The sequence below is a fragment of the Hyperolius riggenbachi genome, chromosome 3 (genome assembly GCF_040937935.1).
Source record: "Hyperolius riggenbachi isolate aHypRig1 chromosome 3, aHypRig1.pri, whole genome shotgun sequence".
Lineage (NCBI taxonomy): Eukaryota > Metazoa > Chordata > Amphibia > Anura > Hyperoliidae > Hyperolius > Hyperolius riggenbachi.
The window spans coordinates 510,638,285-510,665,692 of record NC_090648.1 but is presented as its reverse complement, the minus strand read 5'-3'; the positions used below and the strand labels follow the sequence as shown (position 1 = coordinate 510,665,692).

The 27,408-nt window shown below is 45.4% G+C and overlaps 1 long non-coding RNA gene across 1 annotated transcript; it reads right to left on the bottom strand.

Moving 5' to 3' along the window:
* Window positions 1-1,751: 1,751 nt before the first annotated feature.
* LOC137561786 (uncharacterized) lies at window positions 1,752-27,408 on the bottom strand. The gene is made up of 2 exons (XR_011030113.1): window positions 27,337-27,408; window positions 1,752-2,033 (listed from the first exon to the last, which is right to left on the bottom strand). It is a non-coding gene; the product is annotated as an uncharacterized lncRNA (long non-coding RNA).

Here is a 27,408-nt window from a genome sequence, read left to right as displayed (position 1 = left end):
AGCTCCTGACTTGGGTGCTGCTATAGAACTAGTGCTATAGTGTGTGCCCTGTGCACAGGTTATTTGGGTTTCCAGAGATTGTCAGACCGGGCATTACTTCTCCAGTTGCTATGACTCGAAGGAGAGTAGTATTTGAAGGGCAGCAGGGTGAGGAGCAGTTGAAAAAGTTGCGTCAAAAATGGGCGCAATTGTTATTTATCGATATACGTGGGCATAATTGTTTTTTTCATCATAATATAGAAAGCCGTTACGCTATTTAGCGGGCGGTTGCATTGTAATTGAAATTCGGTTAACATAGGTTAGACACTACTAGGGGGTGGTTAGGGTTAGGCACCACCGGGGGGGTCTTAAGGTTAGGCACCACCAGGGGGTGGTTAAGGTTGGGCATCACCAGGGGGGGGGTTAGGGTTAGGCACCACCAGGGGGGGTCTTAGGGTTAGGAACCACCAGGGGGGTCTTAGGGTTAGGAACCACCAAGGGGGTCTTAGGGTTAGGAACCACCAAAGGGGTCTTAGGGTTAGGCACCACCAAGGGGGTCTTAGGGTTAGACACGACCAAGGGGGTCTTAGGGTTAGGCACCACCAAGGGGGTCTTAGGGTTAGGCACCACCAAGGGGGTCTTAGGGTTAGGCACCACCAGGGGAGGATTCTGTGTGAGAGTAGGGAGAGGTTAGATTATAGTTAAGTTCAACATTATCGGTAAATTTATCGATAATGTGATACCACAATTAAATCATTATTTACAGTTGATTGTTATCGATTTTGTTATTTAACATGTCGCTTAATTTGTTATTTACCGATATTGCTAGTAATATCGGTATTAAACGTCATGCCTAAATTAGCTCGCAACTTTTTCAAATGTATGCAGCATGGTGACCACTTAGGTTTTAACCCCCACCATACATACACCTAACACTAACCCCAATCACCTATGCCTAACACACCTCACATACACACACACACACACACACACACACACACACACACACACACACACACACACACACACACACACTATCACCATCTCAGTATATACCTAACACTAACCTCACTCATACCAAACACTAACACCCCTTACCTACACCTAATTTCCTAGTAATATCTTCCCCTATACCTACACCTGCCACTAACCTCCCTACCTACCCTACCTACCTACACTTAACACTACCCTTTTTCCTTCAGCTACAAGATGCAATGACTTTTTTGTGGATTTTATGACGCTAGGGTCTGTCTACCTTGTTTCAATTGTGCAACCTTATATCCAGTGTTTATATTGTGAAAATGTTGCATACAGTTTGCATGATACTACATACTTAGTTAATTTTATGTCGCTCGCTACAGCAACGTCTTTTGTCTTTGTCTACAGCTTGTCCCCTATCTTATTGCCTGATGAAGCGGGCTGTGCCTGCGAAACGTGTTGCATCTTTTGGGGTACCGATAACAAATGTATTTGTTTAATTCAGACAGTATTTTGAGTCTGCTTTCCGGAGGTAAGTCCACCACTGCGTCCCAGCAAATTTTAACATTTTTATTACCTGGCGGATCTGTTCTCTTACGATAACACACACACCTACGCCTAACCAGAGCAGTTACCTTCTAGGTTATACTCATTCCTCGTTGTGGCACACTTAACGTGCCACGCTCAGTCCTTTCTTTTTTTGTGGGGGAGGGGCGTGTCATTTAATACCCAGCACCGGGTGTCCCTGTGTTCGCCACTGCATTGAAGTAAAAAATAAAGTGAAGTTGATAAAGTCGTTTCAGGCTGCTTACAATAATAGGCGTATAAAGGATGCAGGAATGTGGGAGAGATCAATAATACACAAAGCGTGAAGGTCTTATCTTCGTCCTCTTCATTGAATTTCACAGAAATCTGGTTCTCCTCAGAGATTCGCTGAAGTTTGGTAACCAGCAGAAGATGATAGACGTTTGGTACTCTACATGTAGTTGATCTATGCCTTGTACCATACTCGGCTTACAACCATATGTACAATCATCACAGCTCGGTGAGGAAGCACACACTGGCGTCACTATTCCCTGGAGAACACAAAAAGAAGAAGAGTCAGGTAGCCAAAACTTCTGTAATATTCTTAAAGGGGTTCTGTGGAGTCCTTCAATAAACATAAACAGACACTTACCTGGGTCTTCTATCAGCCCCCTGTAGCTGTCATGTCCCGTGCCGTCCTCCTACGATCATCCGTTCCCCGCCGCCGGTACCGGGCAAATTGTTCATCTAACAAGACGAATAATGCGCTCTCCCGCTCGCGTCTCCTGAAGCTTACTGCGCAGGTGCAGTACGAGGCTTTCTTGTACGAGAGCGGGAGCCAGCAGACGCGGCCACGCAGACGCGTGACACGCAGAATTAGACCAGGACTGGCGGCAGGGAAGAAGTGATCGGAGGAGGTCGGAGTGGGACATAACAGCTACAGAGGGCTGATAGAAGCGCCAGGTAAGTGTCTGTTTATGTTTATTGAAGGACTCCACAGAATCCCCTTAAAAAGAGGAACTGTAGTGAAAATAAGGCAATAAATAAAATGGTTCACTTTTTTATTTACAAATTATTTAGTCAGTGTATGCTCATTATAAATTCTTTCCTCACCTTGATTTGCATTCTAAAATTTATCACAGGTAGTAACATCTTTAGCCCTGCCTGGTGATCTGTGTGGAATGTTGAAGCCAGTACCAAATAAACCTGGTCTCCCAGAATGCTCGGGGGGGGGGGGGGGGGTGTAGTTCTACATAGCTAATTGATCTAGGCTGTGACATCACTTGGAGGGTGGGGCTACACACCAATATACAACAATATATAGATATAGGAAATGTTACTGATCCTGAAACAGGATACTTACAGGATCAGGATCAGAAACAGGATAATTACCATAAAAGTGGACATCCTGTATAATTTACTGCATTCTATTATATGACGTCTAAACCTAAACCCCCCTTTCCTGACGCCTAACCCCAAAACTGCATGCATCAAAAACGTTAAAATTCTTAAAGGGAACAAGCAGGGGCGTAACTAGGCCCCACCGGGCCCCCCTGCAGAATTTCAGAGCGGGCCCCACCCCACCCCCCTCCCTGGGGCCCGCTCGTGGCCATTTTGTGAGGGCTGGAGGGGTGGCAGCATGAGGGGAAAGCCTTGGCCACAGTCGGCTGGGAGAGGGAAAGTTCCCCCCTCTCCCTCACCTCGGGGCTCTCCCCTCTGCGCTCCCCTCCAGCTAGTTACAGTGTGGGCAGCAGGCAGCGGGCAACGGCATACCTTCTTCCATGCGTTCCACCGCATACTCCTCGCTCTAGCGGCTGGCGTCACTTCCGGAAGTGACGTCAGCCGCTAGACCAAGGAGTATGCGGTGGAACGCACGGAAGAAGGTATGTATCTGCCTGCCGTCCGCTGCCCGCTGCCTACACTGTAACTAGCTGGAGGGGAACGCAGAGGGGAGAGCCCCGAGGTGAGGGAGAGGGGGGGAACTTCCCCTCTCACCGCCGACTGTGGCCAAGGCTTTCCCCTCATGCTGCCACCCCTCCAGCCCCCACAAAATGGCCACGAGCGGGAGCAGGGGCTGCAGGGCCTATTGTTACGCCAGTGGGAACAAGAGATGAACGCGTTTTAAAAATGAAAGAAAGATGTCATACATACCCAGGGCTTCCTCCAGGCCCATAAGCCAGGATCACTTCCATGCTGCCGTTCTCCGCTGCCTCTATCGCCCGTACCGGGTCCCGTCACTTCCGCCGGATGCGGCCATTTGTACGCATGCGCAGGGACTCCCGCCGGCTCTGTACGCATATGCCTGCACAGTACAGAGGGAGCGCACTGCGCTTGCATCAACTGGCCGAAATGATGGGACCCGGTGGACAGAGGCAGCGGAGAAAGGCGGCGTGGGAGCGATCCGGGCTGATGGGGCTGGAGGAAGCCCCAGGTATGTATAAATATGTTATTTTATTGGCACTGGTTCTCTTTAAATACAAAAGACAAAAAAAAATTCAATATCTGTAAATTTCTAATTACATTTGAAAATGATAATTTAAAAATAAAAAAATAAAAATTTGTTTAATTCAAAAGACAACATTTTTTAATATCTGTAACTTTCTTATTTTCAAAATGATTAAAACTTTAAAAACAATAACATTCTTATTTCTCAAAACAAAAATAAAATTCAAAAACTATAATATTCTAATTTTCAAAACAATATTTTCCATTGTCGGCATCGGCATGAATACAGACATCTGTGTCGCTTCACTTTTCCCTCTAGTGTCCGGCTTGTACTGATCGTGTCATCTGTACAAGCCGGCGCGCCCACGAGAGCAGGAAGTACATTGGAGACGGATGTCTGTATTCATTGCGGGCGCATGGACGGTAAGCTGCCGCTATACATTACAGCACAAGGGGGCCAGGAGAGACTAGGGGGAAGAGAGAGGAGGCTAGCGGAGGGAGAGCATAGAGGTCTGACATCGCCACGGAAGCATTTATTAGGTGAATTTCCGCTAAACACTGTATACACTGCAGGGTTGGGCATGGGGGTGGGCGTGCAGGAGTCACAAGGGGAAGGGAGAGAAGGCACGCAGGGGAGAGGAGGAGGGACAGAAGGGGACACATGGGGGAGATAGGGGTTCATATGGATACATGGGTGACACAGGAGGACACATGGGGCATACAGAAGGAGTGTAATGATACGCTCAGCTGGCTGCACAGGCAGACAGCTGTTTGACCATTCCTCTAGTCCGTGGGCTGCAGGTCTCTGGAAGAGAGACCTGTCTTTTCTTTGCAAGTTTCAGACATGCTCTGCCGCTGAGGGATTTGCATACATTTGCTATGCAAATCGCCTAGCTGCCTCCTTTGAAGGCTAGCAGTATAAAAGCCAGGTTTTCCCAGAATTCTTTGCTGGTCATCCTTCATGGTTTGTTACTGAAGAACTCTCCTAGAGTGTCAGCCCTGTTTGTTTGTTAAAGTTTATCTGTTTTGCCTGTGTTGTCTCTCTGCTGCGATTGTCCTGTCGCCAGCGGCGGTCGACAGGAAATTGTTCTGTCTGTCTGGGGGTGCTAACCAGAGCAGCGGTTGCTACTGGTAGCCCCTTCTGTTCATCTGTTTGGATCGCACTAGCCTCTAGTGGTAGCGGCTGTGGATCCTTCTGATCTGTATTCTTGGAGGGTAAGCTGGAGCAGCGGTTGCTACTGGCTACCTCATCTGTCTGTCTTGTTTGGATCGCACTAGCCTCTAGCGGTAGCGGCTGTGGATCCTTCTGATCTGTATTCTTGGAGGGTAAGCTGGAGCAGCAGTTGCTACTGGCTACCTCATCTGTCTGTCTTGCTGTGGTTCCTGCTAAACCTATTCTGTACTTGGTTCACACTCACACTGGCGGAAAGAGCAGTGGATCTTTCCTGTCCTGTCCCTGAACCCGGATCACACTCCCTCTGGCGGAAGAGGGGTGGATCTTATTATTATTATTATTATTTAGTATTTATATAGCGCTGACATATTACGCAGCGCTGTACAGTGTATATATATATATCTTGTCACTATCTGTCCCTCAAAGGAGCTCACAATCTAATCCCTACCATTGCCATATGTCTATATTATGTAGTGTAAGCACTGTAGTCTAGGGCCAATTTTTTTTTTCCTTACCTGTCCTATTCCTGTTTTCCGTTCGTCTGTCTGTCTTGTCTGATACGAATGCTTGCTGTAGGCTCGGTGAGGTAACCGTTAAGCAAGTGTTCGCGTTCTCTATTTCGTGTTTGTGTGTCATTGGTTAGTTAGGGTGGTGTGCTTGTCTCTGTTGCGCTTATCGTGCAGAGACCACACCGTAAACGCGTTCGCTGTTGCGAATGAGTGCGGTGTTTGCGTTTAGCTAGCGTTTGTTATTTTCCTTATCTTCTTAGTGCTGTTTGCTGTGCCTTTGCTCACCTCGTGCTCTGTCTTGATTCGGTCTTGTCTCACTTCTGGCGATCGCCTCTCTCCTGCGATTGCGTTCCCGCTTTGTTTCTGCGGATGTGTGTTCACCGTCGCCGGGTAGCGACTAGATTGGGAAACACACATTTAGTCTGTCTCTGTGCTCTCTCTTTTAGAGGGCTATCGTGCCCTACTTGCCTTTGTCTGTACAATGCCCATCTGGCATCTGTGGCCGTGCAGAGGCTGTGCTCGTCTGCACTCCACAGCACCATCTGTCGGTGGGAATTGCCCTCTACAGGTGCATAGCACCTAACCTGGGTCCTACCTTAATTATACGCTTGTGGAGGATTTCCGCTGTGTCAGCGCGCATCTTGTGCGCTGACCACGGAAATTATCCCGCAATCGTTACAAGGAGACATGGGGGACACAGGAGCACACATGAGGACACATGGGGATACACAAGGACACCATTTGGGGGAGAACATGTACAAGACGCTCCTAGAACATGGACGGACCAGGTTCAGTATGTATATTTTTTCCCCCTGGTTTTTGCCCTTAAACCTGAGTGCGTCTTATATTCCGGATTGTCTTATATGGCAGAAGATACGGTAACATCCTCAGAGATGTGTTTCGCTTCTGTATATGTTCAGAGCAGTATAATAGCCTTTTAAATTATATCATAATTTACTTAATGGACCTCGGTCACGAAAATCGTAAAATTTAAAAAATGCTTAAAAATAAGAAGTCCATTTCTTCCTGTGTAAAATAAGCCATAAATTACTTTTCTCCTATGTTGCTCTCACTTAAAGCAAGTAATAGAAATCTGACATTACCGACTTTGGACTAGCCCATCTTCTCATGGGGGGTTCTCAGGGTTTTCTTTATTTTTAAAAGCACTTAGTGAATGGCAGTTGCTCTGTCCAACTGCCAAAAAAGTGTGCTGCAAGCTGGCCAGAATCTTTATATAAATCTTTTTCAGGGAGTGCCTTTATAAAGAATAAAGGCCATGCTGAGAATCCCCCATGAAGAGATGGACTAGTCCAAAACCTGTTGGTAATGTCAGATTTCTACTACCTACTGTATGTGACAGCAACACAGGAGATAAGTAATGTATGGCTCATTTTACTCTGGGAGAAATGTACTTCTTATTTGTCTGTGTTTTAAATTTTAAGATTTTCGCAACAGTTCCTCTTTAAGAAGTAAAAATAGTGCATGAAATATATAAAAATGGCATAAATATTTAACAAATAAAACAAAATAGTGCACGGTAAAATAAAAGGTGTAAAATATAAGAAAATACTTGCGTTTGTCTGTTCAATCTTTTTGAATTACAATGGATCTGCATATTAAAGTCCTGTTAGAAATAAAAGCCTGATTGAAAATCAAAATCCTATTGGAAATACAAAACCAGAGTCTGATGGTGAAACGTCCTCCTGCCCTTGGCAGATCCTCTCAGTTAGGATGTTATATCAGAAAGGCCCTTTCCAAGCCTCGGGCAAATGTTCTCATACCCTCAGGCCATGTAGGATTGACTTCTTCCCAGTGGGAGGGACGAGTACTTAATAGGTTGCATGCAAGCTGTTAATGGAAACCAACATCCTCCTCTAGTGGTAGACGGGTCATGTGTATGCTCGGTGTGTATTCGACCCCACAAGTGGGGCTTGCACTCTTTTGCAGGTAGGCACTAGTCTGTTTTTAAGTAGCGCTGCTCATTTCCTTGCTATGTACTCATGTAGGAGCAGGTGACAACTCCCTTGGACTGGGTGGCACTGGTGACCAGCCGGAGTTCAGCATGGACAATCAACTTTTTAAACATATGTATACATTTTTCCCTGACTTGGTCGTATCAGCATTATGTAATGTGTATACAGGGGCGTACCAATAGGGGTTGCAGAGGTTGCGACCGCATCGGGGCCCTTGGGCCAGAGGGGCCCCAAAGGGCCCTCCCTCAACTACAGTATTAGCTCTCTATTGGTCCTGTGCTCATAATAATCACTTCTATAGATACTTTGAATAGTGGTAATCCTTAACAAACTGCTCCCCATCCCCTTCTGGCACCTCTGACACTGTAGTTGCCATTGGCAGGTTTTGGTGCGCCGTATCAATTGATATGTATAGAGTGCTTGGGGGCCCCATTGTAAAACTTGCATCGGGGCCCACAGCTCAATAGCTACGCCACTGTGTGTATAGAAAAAAAATCTAAATCTACGCACATACTGTATACGCACGTGAAGCTATGAAATATGAGCATTATAACTCATTGCATTCCTGCAAGATAAAATAACTTATCTTCCACATTTACACAAAATAGGAGGCGGTGCCTCAATGTAGTATGCATGCAATGGGTAAACATGGGTAATGAAACAGTCTTATCTCATGTAGGAGGTTCAAGGATAATAATTTTATTGGATACAGGAAAAGACGACACGTTTCGTGGGACCTGCCCACTTCGTCAGGTCTATAGTACACCAGTACACTGTCTTAGACAGCATCTCGCACAGACTGGGAGTGCGACCCAAACTATCCTGAGGAAGATACCCAATCCATGGGTAAAAGTAGCATTTGTTTCACACATTATTTAATTGCCTGGAAGTACTACACTATCTGGCGTTTCTGGTGTTTCTTTATTCCTCTCCTGGTTCCTGAGGTTCATCACCCAAATTTCTTCAAGTTAATTAACTCTGCTAAAATCAATACACTTGTGTTATGATTCATGGGTTACCGGTGGCTTCCGTGGATTGAATAATTTTTACCTTTAGCAATCAAAAGTTTACCAGAAGAACATTCATTTTACCTGAAGAACATTGCAAAAAGCAAGCACCTCATCCCCTCAGAAGATCTGCCAACTTTAGTTCATGCCTTCATTACCTCCCGACTGCTGATACAGAATACTGCTGCCAGACTGTTAAACAAACAACCCCGTCACTGCCACATAACACTGGCCCTGCACTCTCTTCACTGGCTACCTATAAAGTGGAGGATCCTATTCAAGAACGGCCTACTGACATTTAAATCACTACATAATCTGGGCCCTGGATACAGGAAAGATATGTTGCAGCTGCGTAGCAATCCCCGCATTCTCAGATCCACAGACTCCAATAATCTAGTCATACCCAGAGTCCGCCTAAAATCTTTTGGTCCCAGAGCCTTCTGTCATGCTGCTCCTACGTTATGGAACTCCTTACCTCAGCAGAGCAGGACAGCTCCATCTCTGGACGTGTTTAAATCCAGACTGAAAACCCCCCGTTAAGTTTGGCATTTGCAGAAATATAATTGTTGTTGTGTTAAACTTCATCCTACTACCAATTACTGAATCTGAGAGAGCCTAAGCGCTTTGAGTCCTATGGGAAAAAAGCGCTATATAAATGTTATTGTAAAAATAAAGATACATTCTATTACCTTGTATATAATATAAGCAGGAATAATCTGCCTCACAGTCCAGAGCCTGCATAGCTAGAGAGTGTCTTCTTTGCTCTACAAATAGTCAGTAAGCTGAACCATGGCGCAAAACTTGCGTGCACAGTTGTGACATGAGGTGTAGGCAGATGAGGGTTTTGAGCATTCCGGTCCTGTTCTGGGCTCCGATAGCCATCATTGGGGGAATGCGTAACAGAAATGGCCGTGGTCTCTCTTATGGTTTCCTCTATTTGCTAAGAAGCTCAACTTGTTGCAAATTATTATTTTTTTTAATTGAGTCCAGGTCCATTTCAACTCCATCAACTTAGCCCAGAAGTATATATTTGTTTCCTTGCAGCCATTCTATTTAGCAGCTTTTGTTCATTCACAGCGTCACTGTTTTGCATACATCTGTGTTTGCATCTAATGAATAGACCATCTCACACCTGGATACATTAACCAACTCAGTGAATCCTTCCTTTATTCAGTCATGTTTCTATAGACAAATACTGATGATCTCAGCTGCGATTTCCTGAGCGTACAGAACCGGCTGCAAGAATAGCGAATTTTCATTGAATCCTCAAGATAAAAAAAAAGGCTTTTGTTCCCTAAACATATTACTCCTTTTCGATGGGAGCGTTAGCAGAACCAGTAATTGTGAAAACAGTGTGTTTAAACCAAGAGTTTCCTCTCTGTAACTGTTAACAGAACCATCGCCCCCACTGCAGCTATGTTTAGGTTCGAATACATTACGGTGCGCACTGCATCATTGTAAATATCTCCTGTATTATCTTATTGTCAGAGGATGTTTTTGTGCTCCTAAACCCAGCCGGGGGAGAACTCACGTAAACACGGCACAATGAAGTGCGAGGACATTTTCCAAGGACTGGAATAGATAATCGGTTGTTATTAATCACATAGGTGATGAACTGGATGTGTCATTGTTCCCAGTGCTGTGTTAAAGGGAAACCCCGCTCCCACTGGCAATGAAGCGACCCCTTCAGTTCAGCTTATTATTATTATTATTATTGATTTATAAAGCGCCAACATATTCCGTGGCGCTGTACAAAGTAAGAAACAAACATGGGTACACAATAATACAGACAATGGTGTACACTAATATACAAGATACATAATAAGTGCCAAAATACAAAAAATGATACAGCATACAAAATACAAAATACAGAAGAGGTAACGACAGTGATAAAAATAACATGATGAATAAAATGTATAATGATTTCCAAGACACAAAAGGGGGAGAGAGCCCTGCCCTTGCGAGCTTACAATCTAAAGGGAATGGGGGGAAACAAGAGGAGGGGTAGTATACGATAAAATATATAAAGGCAGTGTGTTTTAGGATACCTTGTAGGAGTGCAATTTGGTCTTAGGACAAAGGGCATATGCTTGTCGGAACAAATGAGTTTTTAGAGAGCATTTAAAAGTAACAAAGGTTGGCGAGTGACGGAAGTGTTGTGGGAGGGGATTCCAGAGAAGGGGTGAAGCGCGTGCAAAATCTTGTAAGCGTGAAGGTGAGGAGGTGATTCTAGAGGAGGACAACAGAAGATTGTGTGCAGCTTTATACATTTCAGGTATTCACAGCAAACCTTATTTCTGCTTGTTTTGAGATCTACCTGATCGTCTCTAATTTCCAGAATTCCTATACACCAGAACGAAACATCAGGAGCAGTCCGGGGAGACAGCAAGGGACCGATTGGCCTCAAGGGGGCTGGAGGCAGCCCCAGGTAAGTATAAATCTTGAGGCCTCATTGGTCTCAGGTTTCCTTTAACCACTTAAAGAGACTCCGTAACAAAAATTGCATCCTGTTTTTTATCATCCTACAAGTTCCAAAAGCTATTCTAATGTGTTCTGGCTTACTGCAACACTTTCTGCTATCACAGTCTCTGTAATAAATCAATGTATCTTTCCCCTGTCAGACTTGTCCGCCTGTGTCTGGACAGGCTGTGTCTGGAAGGCTGCCAAGTTCTTCAGTGTTGTGGTTCTGCTATGAACTCCCCCTTTCAGGCCCCTCTCTGCACACTGCCTGTGTGATATTTAGATTAGTGCAGCTTCTCTCTGCTCTCTTATCTTTTACAAGCTGGATAAATCGTCCTCTGAGCTGGCTGGGCTTTCACATACTGAGGAAATTCAGACAAGGGCAAAGCTGTTTGCAGGAAGAAAAGAGCAGCCTGAAACTTCAGTGCATGAGAGATGCAGGGGGAAAGAAACACACAAATGATTTCTTGAGATTCAAAAGGAAGGCTGTATACAGCCTGCTTGTGTATGGATGTATTTTCTTTGTGTGGACATACTGTACATCAACCTACTTCCTGTTTTGGTGGCCATTTTGTTTGTTTATAAACAAACTTTTTAAAACTGTTTTTAACCACTTTTAATGCGGCGGGGAGCAGCGAAATTGTGACAGAGGGTAATAGGAGATGTCCCCTAACGCACTGGTATGTTTACTTTTGTGCGATTTTAACAATACAGATTCTCTTTAAAGAGACACTGAAGCAGAAACAAATGGTATAATGAATTGGTTGTGTAGTACAGATAATTACTAGAAGATTAGTAGCAAAGAAAATATTCTCATATTTTTATTTTCAGTTATATAGTGTGTTTTATAACATTGCATCATTCTTTAATATCTTCAGTTTACACACTACTCAGCATTCTAAATGATTGTACAGAGCAGTCTTGTGAACTATTGACCAGTCCTCTGGCAGAGAAAAAGAAAATTCTTCACAGACAGTTGAGATAGTAAACTTCAGAAGACAGCCCTCTCCATGACTTTGAAAGTCGTAGAGCTTAATGGCTTTTTTGCATAGAGATAACAACTGGAGTTTCTTAACTCTTCCTGTACTGGAAACAATCAGACTTTTGTCTCTGATCTTAATGTTTTATTTCTTAGCTGTACTGCACCTACAAATCATTATATCATAATTTTTTTTTCGCTTCAGTGTCTCTTAAAGCCCAACTGGACAAACATTCTCGTTCAGTTGGGCTGCGCGCACTCCCGCAGGCCGTGCGTGCTCCGACACATGCTCCAGCCGCCGGCCATTAGCCCAGCGATCAATGAATAGGATTATAGATCCCATTCATTGATCAAAACCCCTCGCAGAAAAGCCGACAGCCTCTTATCAGAGGCTGCAGTTTTTCTGTGTTACAAAACGTTTGTAAGAGAACACTCGGAAAACACCGCTCGCTCAGGCCGGACAGTGCTGGAGCCGGGATGGCCACATCCTTGAAACTGTAGTAAGAGAAAAGATTCCATTGACTATTTGGATGTTACCCTGGTTGGTGACCCAATCAGGGGGAGGATACTTTCTAAGACCTACCGGAAACCCAGCAGTGGCAACACTACCCTTCGAGCCACTAGCTGTCATCCGACACATACTATTCGCGGGGTCCCTGTCGGGGAGTTCATTAGAGCCCGCCGCAACTGTTCGGAGGCAGCTTGGCTCGAGGAGGAATTTGGGAAAGTTGAAGCTAGACTGTGGGAAAGGGGCTACCCTGAATCGATGATTAAGAGGGGTAAGGCCCGGGCGCTTTCTAGGGATAGGAACCAACTTTTGAACAACACAGATCAGGATGTAGTTAAGTCCCCCAGACCCACCTTTGTGACAACTTACAGTGTGGAGTATAACAAGATCGTCTCAATTCTTAAAAAATACCTCCCGATTCTGGAGGGGGACGAAGATTTACGTAATGTTATACAGCAGGGGGTACGTTTTGCGAGCAGGCGTGCTCCCACTTTGGCCCAGTCCTTATCCCCAAGTTTATTCAATTCTGGGGCCGTAAATCGTACCTGGCTTAGCTCGACAGGCTCTTATAGGTGTGGAGTGAGGACATGCCGCTATTGTAACGTTCATACCCGAACTCAGGAAGCTATTTCCACTGCAAACGGCCATAGGTTCCCTATTAAACAGTTTATCAATTGTGGCACTCGATATGTTATATATCTGGTTAATTGTGGGGAGTGTGCCATCCAATATGTTGGGTGCACCACCAGACCTTTGCGTGCCAGAATAGGGGAACATTACTGTGGTCCGGGGTGGCTGAGTACCAATGTTTCGAATGTGGCGAAACATTTTCGCCAAGTCCATCATGGCGACATGTCCTCTTTCTCTTACCATGGCCTAGAAAGGATATCTCAAAATGTTAGGGGTGGAGACATAATTAAACAACTAAAAAGCCGTGAGGCTTTATGGATTTATAGGTTGGGTACGAGACTCCCCAATGGTTTAAATTCCCGTTGGGATTTGGCCTTAATTACCTAATCTTGCAGCTGAGCCCGTTTCTCTCTTTCTCCCTCATTTTATTTATTAATTGCACTATTACCATACATGGGTTGCTTTTATCATCATTTTTAATATGTTTATTATTGTTAATATCCCCTCTTTATGTGGATTAGAAGGCTACCCCTGGTTTCAGGGCCGCCTCCCCCACAGGAGGAGGGTATATAAGTTCTTTCTGTGTCATTCTTACTTCAGCTATGATTAAGGACCATCCGGTCTGAAACATGTCAGCTGGAGATGTGTGACTGTGTTTGCTGATTTTGCACTGTCCGGCCTGAGCGAGCGGTGTTTTCCGAGTGTTCTCTTACAGTATTTTGGCTTATATACACCAGCTCCCAGAAGAGTCCAATCATATCTGCTATACAGACGGTTTCACTTCACGCATCTTCTTGGTTTTATGGCACAGAGGGAGCAGCGGGCTCTAAGGAGCAATTCCGGTGCGCAAGAGGGTACCAACCATGCCCCCAAATCAAAGTTGGAACTTTACCTTAAAACATCAAAATCCTCATCAGCAATTATGGACAATAAAAATATGCTGACTAAAAACAAACACATAGGTGACGGCCTGAATCTACCATCTGCATGTCTGCCATCCACCACTGTGCCTCAGGACATTGTGACTACAGCCAAGATAAGTTCCCATGAGCCGATTCCTACCTTTGTGGGTGCCGGTGGGGCTGATCGAGGTCCTCCGTTGGCGGCTGGAGTGAGTGGTGCTGGCGATGGTGTGCGTCTTCAGCTCCTGGCAGATGCCGATGTCGCTCCGCATGTTCATGCCCTGGAACGGGCGGGTTTCCGCATTCAAGGTCCCACAGAGCCGGGCAGACGCCATTCGCTTGGTCCTGGAGCAAGGCCGCGGGACGTGACCTTGATGATGTCATCATTCGCGGCCAGACCCAAGCAATCGATGGGAGAGCAGGAAGGAGTACGTGTTGCGGAGGATGTGTGCCTACAGTCTCGTCCACACTGCAAGCGGCTGATGGAGGGCCTGCTTAAGGACTGGAAACATGAATCAGCGGGCGCCCAGCAGGTAATGGATGCTTCCTCTCATATAACTGCCTGCTCGCCTACATCTGCATCTTCTAATGTTACTGATTGCCCCCCCACATCTGTTCATACTGATGTATCTAACACATATGTTGCCAACGTGCCTGGTAACATCTTGGAACAGAATTCACAGTTATTTGACTTACCAGTTCCACTTCCTGTTTCTCAGGCCGTTTATGGCCAGACTGTGTCTATAGAGAAAGGGACCTTTCAGCAAGATTCTACCTGGCAATGGCCCACAAGTGAGGAGATTAGTGCTCACATACAAGTGGCCACTCGCCTTGCCCACACCTCTCAGGCTACCACTGAAACTGTCCGGCCACCGGATGATGGGGTTGCTCGGGGGGATGGACATTTGATAGGCCTGGGTGATCTGGCTTATGACTCTAATAGATGCCAGAAATTTGCTGCAGTTTTCTCTAGGAAACCATATGTGGGGGAGGTAGAGCCTGAGATAGGTTTGAGAACTTCCTTTTCGCAATTGGAGTCTCTTGTTGAAAAGGAAACTAAAGTGTGGTGGGATTTAACCACCCTAAAACAATATGTCGCTGAGAAAATTGTGCCTAGGGGCCTTCGCATCAAAAAAGTACCGACTACAGTGTATTCTGAACAATTTACAGTGGAGTGGAATGTTATTTTAACTGATTGCTCTTTGGCTTTGATGAGGTTAATAATTTCCTACGAGGAAAATAAGCTCATTGATCTCAAATTGAAAATCACAGATTTAAAATCAAACATTTCGAGATTTAGAGATTTTGACCAGTTTGATGCTCTTAACAAAAGAATGCAGGAAAATATTGTCAAATTAGAATCTATTATCACGGAAACTAAGAGATCAAAATATCTGAGAGATGTGGAGGATTATAGATCTAACGTTGTGTATGAGTGGGGCCGGTGGGAATCTATGGCAAGATCTCCTAAATCACCAAGACCAATCCTACGTAGGCCCCACAGACAGCAGCCAAGACGAGTGAACTTCAGTTCACCAGAGGTTTCTGAATTTTCGGATGCCTCTGATCGTTCTGGTGACAGCCGCTCCACGCAGGCTGCGGCTATTTTTGGTTCCTCAAAAAACGCCCAAGGCCAGGCCACGTATTACAGGAGACAGAGGAAGGGTCGCAAGAAAGACAGGAGGAGAGGAGAAGGAAGACCAGACGGGCGGGATTGAAACACAGAAATGGTAGATCTAGACGGGTGGAGGGTGGGGTGTGTAGTGTTGTCAATCTTTCCCAGTACGAGCTTTCAGAAGTGGAAACACGGATTTTAGGCAGAGGTCTTTCTTTTGCACCGACCAATCACATGGATGTGTTTAATACTATTGTGGATGTGAATAGGTTCGTGCGGAGTTTATTATTGCGGAAGCATTTTTCTGATTCCAATACGGAGAGAATGGGTGAACATGGGATAAGGACTGGCGTTGCTGATATTGGAGACTTTAAGGAAACAGATGCTAGGTGGGCTTTGGATCATCTGGCGTCTGAAAGTACTGGTATAGTCTCCCTTGATGATGTCAAGCCGGTCCGGACCCGTAACCCAGACTTCTACCCATTAATGAGTAGGACCCACCATGTTGAGACCTTTCAGGAGCTGGTGGAGAGGGATCTTGTTGAGTTAGAAAGCAGTCGAAATTTTAGCGGCTCTAATCTGTCGCATCGGGAGCGGCAGGCCCTCCGTGACCTTAAAAATAACGTTAATATTGTCATTCGTAGTGCGGATAAGGGGGGGGCGGTTGTCGTTCTTGACAGCGACAGCTATAGAGCTGAGGCATTAAGACAGCTAAATGATCCCGCCGTGTACAAGAGGCTTAGAGGGGACCCCAAGACTTTGTTCCAGAAGGAACTTATGGATTTGTTATCCTTTGGTCTTAGTCTAGGAGTTTTAGATCAGAAGATGGTGGATTATCTGGGTGTTACTCATCCACTGACCCCGGTTTTTCACCATCTCCCCAAAATCCACAAGCCGGGCGTTCCCCCGGAAGGCAGGCCCATTGTGGCCGGCATTGGGTCTCTGGGGGAGCGCCTAAGTGAATGGGTTGACTCTTTCCTTCAGCCCCTGGTGAGACGTCTTCCGGGTTTTATTAGAGACACTAAGCATCTTCTCTCGAGCCTGGGGGGTCTTACCTGGAAGGAACATTATTTTTGGATCACTATTGATGTCAAGGCCCTCTACTCATGTATACCCCACCACCTTGCCATTACTGCCATCAAGTATCACCTTACCAGATACTCCGCTTATCCCGAGGACCTCCAGACCTTTATTTGCATGACCGTCGAGTACCTCCTGACCCGCAATTATTTCATGTTCGATGGCGGTTTCTACCTCCAGAGATGTGGCGCCTCCATGGGGGCCAAATTTCTCCGTCCCTAGCTAACCTTTACATGGGTTGGTGGGAGGAGTGCCACATCTTTGGGGGTGGGAGCCGCCTACTGGGTGATGTTGCGTGGTATGGGAGGTACATCGACGACCTCTTGGTCATTTGGAAAGGGGCATCTGAAAGTATCCCTTTGCTTTTGAACTATCTCAATTCTAATACCCTTAATTTGCAGTTCACATTTAGCTGGCATAAAGATTCCATTGACTATTTGGATGTTACCCTGGTTGGTGACCCAATCAGGGGGAGGATACTTTCTAAGACCTACCGGAAACCCAGCAGTGGCAGCACTACCCTTCGAGCCACTAGCTGTCATCCGACACATACTATTCGCTGGGTCCCTGTCGGGGAGTTCATTAGAGCCCGCCGCAACTGTTCGGAGGCAGCTTGGCTCGAGGAGGAATTTGGGAAAGTTGAAGCTAGACTGTGGGAAAGGGGCTACCCTGAATCGATGATTAAGAGGGGTAAGGCCCGGGCGCTTTCTAGGGATAGGAACCAACTTTTGAACAACACAGATCAGGATGTAGTTAAGTCCCCCAGACCCACCTTTGTGACAACTTACAGTGTGGAGTATAACAAGATCGTCTCAATTCTTAAAAAATACCTCCCGATTCTGGAGGGGGACGAAGATTTACGTAATGTTATACAGCAGGGGGTACGTTTTGCGAGCAGGCGTGCTCCCACTTTGGCCCAGTCCTTATCCCCAAGTTTATTCAATTCTGGGGCCGTAAATCGTACCTGGCTTAGCTCGACAGGCTCTTATAGGTGTGGAGTGAGGACATGCCGCTATTGTAACGTTCATACCCGAACTCAGGAAGCTATTTCCACTGCAAACGGCCATAGGTTCCCTATTAAACAGTTTATCAATTGTGGCACTCGATATGTTATATATCTGGTTAATTGTGGGGAGTGTGCCATCCAATATGTTGGGTGCACCACCAGACCTTTGCGTGCCAGAATAGGGGAACATTACTGTGGTCCGGGGTGGCTGAGTACCAATGTTTCGAATGTGGCGAAACATTTTCGCCAAGTCCATCATGGCGACATGTCCTCTTTCTCTTACCATGGCCTAGAAAGGATATCTCAAAATGTTAGGGGTGGAGACATAATTAAACAACTAAAAAGCCGTGAGGCTTTATGGATTTATAGGTTGGGTACGAGACTCCCCAATGGTTTAAATTCCCGTTGGGATTTGGCCTTAATTACCTAATCTTGCAGCTGAGCCCGTTTCTCTCTTTCTCCCTCATTTTATTTATTAATTGCACTATTACCATACATGGGTTGCTTTTATCATCATTTTTAATATGTTTATTATTGTTAATATCCCCTCTTTATGTGGATTAGAAGGCTACCCCTGGTTTCAGGGCCGCCTCCCCCACAGGAGGAGGGTATATAAGTTCTTTCTGTGTCATTCTTACTTCAGCTATGATTAAGGACCATCCGGTCTGAAACATGTCAGCTGGAGATGTGTGACTGTGTTTGCTGATTTTTGGATACGTCCATAATAAAGGACTTCTTTAGGACAACGTGCGGATCCCCTTTTTTCTCTTACAAAAAGTTTCCCGTCCTCCTAATACTTCCTGGAAGCGTACGATCGCGCTTTCAGGATTGTTTGAATGTGGGCATCTTGTGGCCAAATAGTAAAACTACACTCACATCTATTTTTTATTAAACAAATACACTATTTTACATTTAAAATTAGCTGTTTACCTCCCACATCAAAAATTACCCAAATAAAATTTTTGATAAAAAAAACAAATTACAATAAAAAAAACCAACATAAATAGTTACCTAAGGTTCTGAACTTTTTAACTATGCATGTCAAAGGAGTATATTAATATATATTTTTTAAATTATGGGCTCGTAAATAGTGATGGACGCAAATTAAAAAAAATGCACTTTTATTTCCAAATAAAATATCGGTGCCATACATTGTGATAGGGACATAATTTAAATGGTGTAATAACCGGGACATATGGGCAAATAAAATACATGGATTTTAATTACGGTAGCATATATTAATTTCAAACTATAATGGCCAAAAACTGAGAAATAATTTTTTTTTCCCATTACTTTCTTAATATACCTGTTAAAATGGATTTAGAATAAAATAAGTCTTAAAATGTATTACTCAAAGAAAGCCTAATTGGTGGTGGAAAAAACAAGATATAGATCAATTCATTGTGATAAGTAGTGATAAAGTTATTGGCAAATGAATGGGAGGTAAAAGTTGCTCAGATGCAAAAAATAAACAACCCTTCGGGTTTAAGTGGTTAAAGAGAGGTGGGCTAAAAAAAAATAAAAAATAGGCTACCTGATCCGGGGAGGCTGAGCGAATCAGGTAGCCACAAAAACCGCCTCTCCCTGGCACTCCTGTGGGCAGCAATGGCCCACTTTCACTTTCGTGGCCTAAGGTCAGGACGCTGCAAGGACGCTGTGTGTCTCTTGCAGAGTGCAGAGAGGCGGGGGAGCGGCAGGAGGCGTGGCCAGGGAGAGAAAGCTGACCAATGGCAGCTCTGGAAACCCTGCAGGAATGTCCCTAGTGGACATTTGCAACAGGGACTCCCTCTCCCGTGTGTTTACCTCCAAGATAGCGACGAATATTGTCGCTAATCTCGGGGGCTATAGCGCGGCGGTGGGGGGACAGAGAACGGCGGTGTGGAGACACAGCGGCATGTCATGAAGCAGAGAACATGCCTTTGTTTCCCATCTGCCCACCTTGGGTTCTCTTTAAGTTTTAATAGTAATTTTCCGATAAAACATGGCATGTAAATATACAAAGTGTATTAAAAGTAGGTGGCAATAAGCAATTGAGGAGATAAAGGATTGACGTATGTTTTGCACACACCCACATTGTACCATACGGGCACAGTGGTATGTTGGCGCATGCTTGCATGCCACGACAGTAGCAAAGATTGTTTTCTATTTCTGCATTACCCAGCGGCAGTCCTTGTTGGCCACATGATCTATCACGTGTGGCCCAACTTCTCATTTCTGACTTCTTCTTCATCATCTGATATATTGTTGTTTTTAGATATTCCCTGCACTGTCTTTTTTAATAAAGAGGTACTTTGATACTTCAAAACGTTGGAACTTTGATTGATTGCAGCAATAAAAACTTTTAAAGGGAAGGTTCAGGGAGGGTGGTTAAAAAATAAAAATCAATTTTCACTTACCTGGGGCTTCCTCCAGCCCGTGGCAGGCAGGAGGTGCCCTCGCCGCTGCTCCGCAGGCTCCCGGTGGTCTCCGGTGGCCGACCCGACCTGGCCAGGCCGGCTGCCAGGTCGGGCTTTTCTGCGCTCCAAGGCCTGGCACTTCTGCGTCCCACGCCGGCGCGCTGACGTCATCGGACGTCCTCCGGGCTGTACAGTACAGCCCGGAGGACGTCCGATGACGTCAGCGCGCCGGCGCAGTAGTTCTGCGCCTGCGCAGTACAGCCCGGAGGACGTCCGATGACGTCAGCGCACCGGCGTGGGACGCAGAAGTGCCGGGCCTTGAAGCGCAGAAGAGCCCGACCTGGCAGCCGGCCTGGCCAGGTCGGGTCGGCCACCGGGAGCCTGCGGAGCAGCGGCGAGGGCACCTCCTGCCTGCCACGAGCTGGAGGAAGCCCCAGGTAAGTGGAAATTGATTTTTATTTTTTAACCACCATCCCTGAACCTTCCTTTTAACTTCTGTGGACATTGTCAACCTCTCTATTTGCAGTCATTTTCTAGAACACACCAACATTTTTATGATTTTTTTTTGTTTGTTTAAATTATTTATTTTGCAAACAAATGTTCAATTGAAAAATAAAAAAGCATACATGGGCAAATTCCTTTTTACTTTACAAATTTGTTATGAACTATTGTATTTTTGGTGGCTTTTCAACTTAAGGGATATTGTCATCACATTTCATCTGTAGTCTAAAGCATTTAACACCTCATAAAATTAACAGCTAAAACCATCTGACTGGTTTTCAAGGGTTAAAACCCAGCTTTACACTTTGCAGACCAGAAGTATCAGATTGAGCTGTATGTTTTAACCAGGCTGAAACGTTTCTGCTGTATCCAGGAAGGAAGCAGAGAATGTTACCTCCTTTATTTGCTCACTAATGTCTGTCTTTTTTAAATATAAGATGCTTTTTTTCTCCCCCAAAAGTGAGGAGAAAAAGTCAGTGTATCTTATAGTCTGAATAATACAGTTCAGACTGGCGCCAGGCATCCCCCCCACAAGTATGTGTGGCAGATTTTGTTTCTCATATATATTGCTTTACTCCTCCCTTATTATACCGCCCCCCTCAGCCTCTCCCGTCCCCGCCTTTCCCTTATACAAGTATAGACCTATCAATCACTAATCCCTCAAACATATAAATATATATCTTCAATCTATACCCCAATTCTACTCACACACGCATCCTCTCCTCTAACCAGTCCCCACATCTACTTCTCTCCTAACCTCCCTTTTCCATGGTGCCTCCTACCAGTGGTAGGGCCAATAGTGGTGGGCCAATATTTTGCATATGCAACATTTTGCATCAAACTTTGCAATTACGCATCATAATAGTAATGTGAAATGTCAGGGAAAATGGTAATTAATTTCGTTATTTAATAGTAATCTTTCATGATTTTTCATAATTTTTCACATAATTTTTGCTAAATTTCGCCTAATTTTGTGCCGACTTTAGTGGTTAATAGCAAAGCCCCCATACTTGCTATTGCTACCAAAATTGCTACATATGTTAAGGTGACCTTGTAGTTTTTGAGACATTTTAAAATGCAAAGAGAAATGGTTTTTAAATTGTCATTTTTTTCTTAGTTTAAAATCCATTTTTTCTTAGCATTTTTAAAATTGATTTTCTCAAAAACTACAAGGTCTTTTTGGAAAATTCTTTTTTTTCACTTCTCTTTAACATGTGTAGCAATGTTGGTGTCAATAGCATGTATGGCTTAGCTATTTACTGCCAAAGTCGGCATGAAATTACACAAAAATTACGCAAAATTTTACACAAAATTACGAATGACTATATGAAATCAATTAAATGTACAAATCGTAGTTATGTATAGGTGAAATTGCGAAAATGTATGTGAAAATTTGCATAAACGTAATTAGCTGATCATCACTACCTCCTACCCTCTTCTCTATCCTTCCTGCTAATGGAATGCAAATCCTCTTCTCCCAAAATTTCCCATATCAGCTTCAAGCTCTTCAATTCTTTAAGGTTGGTGTAACGGTTGGGTGTCGCAGCTCAGATGTCTGATTATTTGGTGATCTGCAGAATCACCAATAATGCAGACGCTATACCTGATTATGTGTGATCTGCAGAATCACCAATAATACCACTATAGCAGCACAAGGAGCTGAGTATGTAGTGCTTGGTGCAACCGTGACTTATAATTTGACAAGACCTCACCAGAGGGGCTGGTGAGGTACTATCGGCTCACTGACCGTGTGAGGGAGTACAATAACTTTAATAGTTTAGCGAGACCTCACCAGAGAGACTGGTGAGATACTATCGGCGTACTGCCCGTATAATACAGTACAATCCCCAGCAAGCTGGGGATACTGAAACTGAAGAGTTAGAATCTCCCGAGGAGCGGGTGATTCAGACAGTACTGCAACCCAGTGATAGGCGATTACAACAATACTGCAATTACTGATCACCTGAGGAGCAGGCGATCAAGGCTGTACTGCAGCCTAGAGGACACCTGAGGAGCAGGCGTTACAAATAACACTGCAATTGCTGATCACCTGAGGAGCAGGCGATTAAGGCTATACTGCAGCCTAGTAGAGCAACTTCACCAGAGGAGCTGGTTAAGCTAACACCTCACCAGTGGCAAGGGCCCACTGGTGAGCAGAATAGTCAAACAGGCAAGGGTCGGCAACAGAGAAGACAGTATCAGAGCAGAATCGTAAGGCAGAAGAGTAAACGGAAATCGGGCAGAGGTTCAGCAACTTGAGGCAGATAGGCAGAGGTACAAAATCTGTAAGCGAGATCAGAGTCAGAGTTTAGCCAGAGTCATACACAGGAATCAATAACAATATAAACAATACCCTAGACTAGGTGTGAAGTCCTTGGTTTCAACACCTGGGATCTAATCTAAGGTCTAATCTAAGGTCTGAGCACTAACACACGAGGCATTCACGACACCAGACAGCGCCAGACTGAGGCCCGGAGGCTTAACCCTCCTGGCGGTCTATTAAAAACCGCCAGGGGGCAGCGCAGCCGTTTTTTTGATTATTTTTTTTTAAATCATGTAGCGAGCCTAGGCCTCCGGCGATAGGCGATCAGGAAATCCCGTTCAAAGAACGGGATTTCCTGGAGGGCTTCCCCCGTCGCCATGGCGATGGGGCGGGATGACGTCACCGACGTCATGGACGTCGTAACGTCTAAGGGAGTCCCGATCCACCCCTTGCCGCTGCCTGGCGCTGATAGGCCAGGCAGCGCAGGGGTCTAGGGGGGCGGGGGCTGTGTTGCGACGCGGGGCGGCGGTGGTCGAAGTGCTAACGCAGCTAGCAAAGTGCTAGCTGCGTTCAGCAAAAAAAAAAATTACTCAAATCGGCCCAGCAGGGCCTGAGAAAACCTCCTGCGCGGCTTACCTACGTTCGGGGTTACCGCCAGGAAGGTTAAGAAGCAGAGGAGACCTCACTGGCACGCCCCCCTGCAATCAGCCAATCCTGGGCGCCGTGAGTCTCCTCTGAGGTCAGCTGACCCGCCGGTCAGCTGACCAGCCTCCTTCCAGCATAAAGGTCCTGTCTGTGCGCGTGCCCGCTCGAGACTGGGACCCCATTACCTAAGTGACGACCCGACCTTGGCGTCCTAGACGCCGGAGGGATGGGTGCGGGAATGGAGGCAGCCGTGGTGGCGGTGCTGTTCGCCGCGGCTGCCTCTTCAGTTGTCACAGTTGGATTTGCTTTTGTGTCTTCATTCAGCTCCCCCACCTCTCCCCAAAAAGTGGCTCATTTCTCTCCACCAATCCTGTATAGTGGGTGACTCATTTTCCTTCCAACTCCTGGCAATCAGGCCCCTACCATTGTCCAACTCCCGACATCAGACCATCCACACTCCCTTCTAACTTAACACCAAAGATTGCCGCTAATGGTGTCAATATAAAATTGCTATTGACATATTTCTTTCCAAAAGAAGCAATTTCATCCCAAAACCTCTTTATTACTGGGCATTGCCTCCACATATGTAGTTCTGTACTCTCCTCCTCCCCACATCTTCAACATAAGCAGTGGCGTAGCAATAGAGGGAGCAGAGGTAGTGACCGTATTGGGGTCCTTGGGCCAGAGGGGCCCCCGAAGGGCCCTACCTCAACTGCAGTATTAGCTCTCTATTGGCCATGTGCTGGTAATAATCACTTCTATAGATGCTTTGAATAGTAGTAATCATTAACAAGCTGCTCTCCATCCCTTTCTTGCACCTCTGACACTGTGGAAATCCTTGGCAGGTTTTGATGCGTTGTATCAATTGTTATGTATAGGGTGCTTGGGGGGGGGCCCATGTAAAACTTGCACTGGGGCCCATAGCTCCATAGCTACGCCACTTAACATAAGCCTAAAGATCCAGGTTTAAATTTTTTCATGCAGGCTGGGGTCAGATAACAACAAGTTACTGCTTTCAATTGAAGCAGCTGCAAATGTAAGCATTGGTACTTCCATATATTGGAATAGATTGTAGGCCAAGTTATTTATTTACCAAATGATTTCAATTCATGTTCCCATTTTATTTGGTGATGGGGCTGCTGACTGTTAAATATGCGTCCCCCCATAAAGTTATACATTACTACCAACATCTTTGCTGTGCCACAACTCTTAAAAAAAATTTTTTCCAAGGTATTTAAAGAGAACCCGAGGTGGGATCTGCCTATACAGCCCAGCCTCTGTTGCTATCCCAAACCCCCCTAAGGTCCCCCTGCACTCTGCAATCCCTCATAAATCGCAGCCACGCTGCTGACAAACAGCTTGTCAGAGCTGGCTGTGTTTATCTCTATAGTGTCAGTCTGCTGCTCTCCCCGCCTCCTGCAGAACTCCAGTCCCCGCCTGCATCCCTTCCCTCCCTGCTGATTGGAGGGAAGGGATGGGGGCAGGGACCGGAGCTATGCAGGAGGTGGGGGAGCAGCTGAGACTGACACTACAGATGTAAACACAGCCTCACAGCATGGCTGTGATTTATGAGGGATTGCAGAGTGCAGGGGGACCTTAGTGTGGTTTGGGATAGCAACAGAGGCTGGGCTGTATAGGCAGATCCAGCCTCTGTATGCAGATAACATTTTTTAAACATACCTCGGGTTCTCTTTAATTCCTTCCTAATCCTTTTTTCTTTTTCATCTTGTTCATAAAGTTTGACTCTAACGCCCTTTATCGCCTCTTAGAGAATGCAGAGTATTTAGCCAATCAGAGAATGCAAAAAATGACAAAAAAAAAAACACTACTTGAAATCAGAAAACAGAAATCATCAGAATCAGTATTGCCAACTGTGAAGGATTGCGGAATAGCCGCCGCGTGCTCTGACGGCGTGGCGGCTACTTCCGTGTCCAGTCCGGCGGTTTACGCGCGGCGACATGTGTCTGATGTGGTACAGCCTTCCTGTGCACATAGGCTGAGGAATACACGCACGCGCGCGGAAAGACAGAAGCTTTATGGGAAGCAGAGAGGGATCAGCTGACTCCCTTGGTCAGCTGATCCGAGGATGAATGCGGATTGGCTGGAAGGGACTGGGCGGCGCTGATCAGCGCTGCACTATATAACCACTCGTCCCTCAGTCTCACGTTGTCTGCCGTTGCGAATGCTTTATGTGTCAGCACACCGACCTCAGTCAGATCCTACAGTGTGTTAGAACCAGGAGGACCTGGGAATTCACACTGAGCTAGATTATTCTTGCTATGTTATGCTATAGACTAGTTCCAGGGTGTTGTGACTACGGACCTCACACCCAAGCCTAGGATACTGTGTCAATGCTATGTTATGCTATAGACTAGTTCCAGGGTGTTGTGACTACGGACCTCACACCCAAGCCTAGGGTACTGTGTCAATGCTATGTTATGCTATAGACTAGTTCCAGGGTGTTGTGACTACGGACCTCACACCCAAGCCTAGGATACTGTGTCAATTCTATGTTATGTGATAGACTAGTTCCAGGGTGTTGTGACTACGGACCTCACACCCAAGACTAGCACTGTGTACTTGTATTGCCTTAGCCCGCCTCTAGGGTGTAGAGAGCTAGCATCTCACATCCAGTTAGGGCAAGTCTGTTCATCGTAGCAGCAGGGCATCCTGCAACCAAGCCTAGGCCCCTCTCCTAGGGAGCCTTTAGCCTATAGGGATTCACCCACAGTCTGGGGTGAATTCCCTGCTTCTTCTAGCCTCCAGCTTTTCTGGTGGTTCTCACTCAAAGTGCTACTGTTACGCCAAACACTCATATCTCAGGTGTCCAGAGGTTAGACATACCTGGATTATTGGTGATTCTGCAGATCACCAATAATCAGATTCTCTCTCTGCGTGTTGACACCAATCGTTACACCAACATTCAGAATTTCAGCGGAATCAGTAATCTGCATTTCTGATCAGACCTACCTAGAGTACATGTGATAATTTGTCCTATAGTCTGCAATGATATCAGTTAGCTTCAATTAGGTGCCAATATGCCATTCAAAAGACATCAGATCAGTCTTATAGTGTTTTATATTCATTGTTAGTTTGTTTAATGTTTTAGGGGATTATTTAATGATCATACCACTTAAAAACAAAACACTAGTTCTGAGGCTAGATCCATTGTTATGAGATTTATAGCTTTTAACCACGTTCGGTGGAAGCACAGAAGCTGCATTAAGCTTATATGAAAAATAAGAACAAAATACATAACAAATAAATACAATTGAATAAAAGTTCAGCGTGTTACCGGAGGCCTTAGTAGCCAATTACACAAGACACAGATATGGCGGTAGCTTTACAATGGAGCTCAAATCAGGATGTCAAAAAAGCAATCTTAACCCACCAAGGAAGTGTCAGCTGAGTGATTCAATGTCAGAGCCTCTGGCAAGTGCTTCGAGTATCCCCAATCACGTCCTTCACCGCGCAGAGAGTGGGGGCGGCTTATGGGACGCCGCTAAAAAGATGGCCCCCTATTTACCATACAGCTCTCAGAAAAATAAAAGAATAATTTAGCAGAAAGAACTTTACAGCACAAGTCTATAAGCAAGTTTTTTAAAGAGAAACTGTAACCAAGAATTGAACTTCATCCCAATCAGATGATGCCTATGGCAGTAGCAAGAATGATTTCTTTTTTTTTTTGCAATCTGTTCCAACCGTGGCAGTAAATGATCATCTCCCAGCAAGTGTCAGCATTATGCATTGTTCATACTCACCTGAAGTCTGTTGTCCTTCCCAGGGAGACTTCCCCAACCCACACACTCCTGCGCTGACATCCCCGCCTGCTC